Source organism: Mus caroli, chromosome 14 (genome assembly GCF_900094665.2).
Source record: "Mus caroli chromosome 14, CAROLI_EIJ_v1.1, whole genome shotgun sequence".
NCBI classification, from domain to species: Eukaryota; Metazoa; Chordata; class Mammalia; order Rodentia; family Muridae; genus Mus; species Mus caroli.
The window spans coordinates 63,844,661-63,849,898 of record NC_034583.1 but is presented as its reverse complement, the minus strand read 5'-3'; the positions used below and the strand labels follow the sequence as shown (position 1 = coordinate 63,849,898).

Genomic DNA, 5,238 nt, shown 5'->3' with positions numbered 1-5,238 from the left:
ATTTCACTACTTCAAATACTTCAAAGTATTTTCTGTGGGGGTTTCAGTTTTAAATTCTTTAAAAATTTCTAAAATCATTATTATTTTTTACCTTTCAATGTATGGGTGTTTTGCATGCCCATGTGTCTGCGTACCATGTATATCCTGGCGCCTATGGAGACCAGATGAGAGAATTAGATCTCCCCTCCTCCCCAGAATTGGACTTATAAATGGTTGTAAACTCCATGTGAGTACTGGGAATAAAACCCAAGTCCTTTGGGAGAGCAACAAGTACTTTTAACCACCAAGCCATATCTCCAAACACAAGCCACACACACAACAGCAGTTTACCAAGAAACGGGCAATCAGAATGCATATATGGTGGCAGTGTGCAAAGGCTAAGCCTAGAGGAGATGGAAATGTGGCTGTTTAACTCAGGTATTTGAAAGGGGTAGGGTGGGGAAGTGATGGGAGAGCATGGCCAGGAGCAAAGGATCAGCAGTTTAACAGCTTCTCAATCACTCCAGTTCTCACACCTCACAGTGGAGAGGCTTGAAGCCCAAGTGGGAAGATCTTCAACATGGGAAACTAAGTCTTAGTCTTAGTAATTCTGACGTCTCAAGAATGGGTTGAAAATTAACATTCTGAAAACTTGTGTGATGGCTAATACTAATTGTCACCTTGATAAGGTCTAGAATCACCTACGAGACAGACCTATGGGCATGCCTGTGGTGGACTGGGTTAAAGAAAGATGAGAAGACTTGTCCACTGTGGGTGGCAGCATTCCCTGGGCTGAGATTCTAGACTGTATTCAAAGGAAGAAGGGAGCTGGGCACAGGCATTTATCTCTCTGCCTATAGATGTGATGTTGCCAACAACTTCTGGTTCCTATTGCTTTAACTTTCCCACCGTGATGCAACTATGTGCCAAAATAAATACTTCCTGAAGTTGCTTTTTATTAAAGTATTTATCCTTACAAAAGAAAAAGTAACTAGGGCACATTAGTATGCACTAAATGTTATTTTAGATGCTATAGTGTGATATGTTACACAGACAACATTTCCATGAAATGGCATCTTCATGAAATTCAAAGAAAATAAGTTCAGATAAGATAGTTTATTCAAAGACTCAGAAAGCTGTCTTCTTTGTTGTTGCTTAGAGGACTTTGCTTGTTTGTTTGTTTGCTTGTTTGGTACAGGGTCTCCCTATTCAAAATCACGATCCTTCTGCATCAGCTGGGCTTGCAGGTGTGCCAAACCCAGCTTAATGGCTTCCTTCTAAATTCATTAATTTCATCTTCCAAGAATAGAGCTGGCAAAGGGCTAAAGGATTCCTACCTAGAGTAGTCCCATTGCAGACGAGATGTCTTAGAATGCCTATTGAAGATACATTCTTTTCATCTCTGCTTTATGGTACAATTTACAGCTTGTAGTTTTGCGTATGACTTGGTGTAAAGTCAAGCTGTAGTACCTGTATGTTTTATTGCTGTAGAGCAGTGGGGACTCTTTAAACGTGAGTGACAAAGAAGGAGGCTTGAGGGCTGGCAAGGCTCCCCAAAGCTTGGTTGTTCTCGGGGTAATTGAGAATTGATTCCAATTTTTCCTCTAAAATTTAAGATACAGAAACATTTTCAATTTTAAGCTGAGAAGTCATTGTTCATGGGTGTGTGTGTGTGTGTGTAGCTGAAATGTGCTAAAATAAGTTGATCCTACTTATAACCAATTAGCCATGGAGGAGAGGAAGAGTATGCAAAGCCATCTGTCACTGGGAAGTCAATCTCTGTGGTACATTAGTCATCTCTCAAACATTTATTTGGGGTCCAGTCCCAAACCTGGAGTCCTAGACCCCATGAGTAAGAGGGCAAACTGGGGGAGGCAACAGCGGGGTGCTGGCACTGTCCACAGAACCAGGCAATTTAAGACTTAACTCAGCCGCTAAGAAATGAAATATGAGGTAGCTTCTTGACTTGAGGTTTTCGAGTTCGGTGTGCTCAACCCTATGAGCAAATCCTCAGGTTGTTTTTCCTGTGACGTCTGTAGAATCCCCGGATCATTCCTGTGATGCACAGTTCAGTGAAGTTTAAGGGGAAGCTGAGGATGACTATGACACAGCAAATGCACCCAACTACCTCACTGCTTGCTCTTTATGTGATATAGAGGCCCTGAGTCTGCCTCCCTTCCCTTCTTCCAGCTCATTTTTTGAAGGCACTAAAACCAATACTGTAAGTAATAGATTCACTTCCATTTTCTTTTTGTTATTTTTGGGTCTGACCCTCTTCAACAACAATTAAAAAAAAACCTTATTCAACATATATATCACATAAAAAGAAACCACGGGGTATCTGCAGAACTAGATTGGACTTCTCAAAGTTTATTTCTTTTGATAAGAAACCATGTTTTAGTGGAGGGAGGGAACTTTATAGCAGGAAGCTGAGATTTCAAATTTTATTCCAGTTGTATTTTTATTAGAAACAGTATTATTTTTTCTTTGCAGAATATAAAATACCAAATTTCATATTTCAATTTCTGTAAAGGCCCCAAGATCCAAATCCAACATTGAATGTGTGTACTTGACCCTGTATCCCATTAGCATTAACAGTGTGGCTTATACATAGAGATGAGGCAACACATAGCCACCCACCACCAGCATGAATAATACATGCTTCTGAGAGCCTTGAAGCAACGTGCTGCAGAACTCACTTCTTTAATATGTTGAGCACATCTAAACTGTAATAAATAATAAAAATGAGATTAGTCCCTAAGGTGTCTCTATACAATTTGGAATCTTAGACCATTGCTATAAATTCTATCTGTGTAGATTGAAACCCAATGTTCAACATGGAAAAATAGATGTGTTATAACTATAAACATACAGATGCTCATAACTATTTATACTTATATACTTAGGAGCCTTTGATATAAACTCATGTACCATAGAAGAAGCGGTAGCTAGTAGAAAATGGTAGGTTATATAAAATCTTAATATGGTGTGTTTTCAAGGGATTTGACTCGATGAGCCTCATCAAAGAATATTTATTTATATTGACTAGAAGTAAAACAGCTTATTTTATGTTCTAAGCAGAGTTTAGATAAACGGTGCCAATCACAGGGTATCCTTGTGACATTATCAGACTCCAACCAAAGCTTCCCACAGTTTACTTCTCCGAATGGTCATTCTTTAGGGCATCTCCTCTTCCCTCAGGTTCTCTGAAACTGGCAGGCCTGAAGATCAAAATCTACTTAACATCCAAAGCTATCAGACTCAAAATGTAGTCCATTAAAATGTCCCTAGTCCAATAGCCCTTCATGATAAAAGTCCTGAAGAGGAACTGAAGGCATCATGTTGTAGGGATGGGGACTCCAGTGACCCACACCATCAGGAACTGAGGAGAACAGAGGAGAGTAGGAAATCAGCAAGATGAAGCCATCTACACAGCTCTCAAGCACCCTTCTCCCTACTGCCTCCTAAGCAAGCAGCTGAAACACCATCCAGAAATCAAAGAAGTTGCTAGAAAAGATAAAAAGTTGTTGTCATTACTAAACAATGTATATATGTCAATCCTAAAGGTCTGGCATCTTCCTTGTAAGTAAAAGGTATTGAACCATAACAAGAACCAAAAGAATTCAGATTGGAGATATGACATCACTTTGATATGAATATTATGGGTGTTCCCAAAGGCAAATTACTATTATAGAAGTATTGACCCTTCTCAATAACCATAAATGTTCTCAAGAAAGACAGACCGCTGGGGAATACTACAAGAGAATTCTATTTAGAACTAAAATATGTAAATTCCCTTCTCAACTATTTAGTTACTTTTAATGTCAAAATCTTTCCTTTTGAAAACAAGAAAGTAATATGATCAAAATGAAGAAAACCACAAAACAACTTATGTATACTTACAATCTCTGTGTTCTTCTAATATACATATTAAAGTGTGTGTGTGTGTGTGTGTGTGTGTGTGTGTGTGTGTGTGTGTGTGTGTGTGTATTTTAAAGTCCTAAAGAGACTAGGGACATGAGAGATGTACCACAACATAATAAAGGTGATTTACAGCAAGCCCACAGCCAGCATTGACCTAAACAGAGAGAAAAATCAAAGCAATTTCACTAAAATCAGAAAAAAACACAAAGATGTCTACTCTCTCCATACCTATTAAACATAGTACTTGAAGTCTTAGCTAGAGCAATAAGAAAGCTGAAGTAAAAGGCATACAAACAGGAAGAGAAGACAAAGTGTCTTTATTTGCAGATTATACAACTTCATACATAAAAGACCCTAAAAATTACACCAAGAAACTTCTACAGTGGGTAAACACTTTCAGCAAAGTAGCAAAATACAAAGTCAACACAAACCGGTAGCATTCCTATATACAAATGTCAAGCAGGTTGAGAAAGAAATCAGGGAAACAACACCTTTCACAATAGACTCAAAGCATAAAATATCTTGGGGAAACTACGTGAAAGACATAGTAAAAACTTTAAGACATTGAACAAAAGTGTTGAAGAAAACATTAGAAGAAGGAAATATCTCTCATGCCCAAAGAATGGTGGCACTGATATTGTAAAATGGCCATCCTACCAAAACAATCCAGGTTCAATGCAATCGTCATCAAAATTCTGACATAATTCTTCCCCAAAATTGAAAAAGCAACTTTCAGTTTCATATGAGCACACACACACACATTCACACAGACACACTCACACACACACACACAGAGAGAGAGAGAGAGAGAGAGAGAGAGAGAGAGAGAGAGAGAGAGAGAGAGAACAGGATAGCTAAACCAATTTTGAATGCTAAAAAGAACTGCTAGAAGTATCACCATCCCTGATATCTCAAGATGCACTCCAGAGCTACAGTGATAGCCACAGCTGGGTAGTACTATTAAAATAGACATGTTCGTCAATAGAATTGAATTGAAGACCCAGACATAATTGCATATACTTATGGAAATCTGAGTTTTGACAAAGAAGCCAGAAATACACAACAGAGAAAGACAGCCTCTTCAATAAATGGTGCTGGCCAAGTTAGATTGCTGTATGTAAAGGAGTGTGAATAGATCCATCCTTATCATCCTGCATAAAACTCAACTTGAAATGGATGAAGGACCCCAACTTAAGACCAGATTTCCTGACTCTGATAGAAAGGGAGCTCCGGAACAGGCTAGAATTTATTGGTACAGGAAAGGACTTTCTGAACAGAACTCTGATAACACAGACACTAAGAACAATTGCTACACGGGATCTCATGGAACTGAAA

The 5,238-nt window shown here is 38.6% G+C and overlaps 1 pseudogene; it reads left to right on the top strand.

The window, feature by feature from the left end:
- The first annotated feature begins 1,707 nt into the window (after positions 1-1,707).
- LOC110308971 lies at positions 1,708-3,850 on the top strand (annotated as a pseudogene).
- Positions 3,851-5,238: the final 1,388 nt, after the last annotated feature.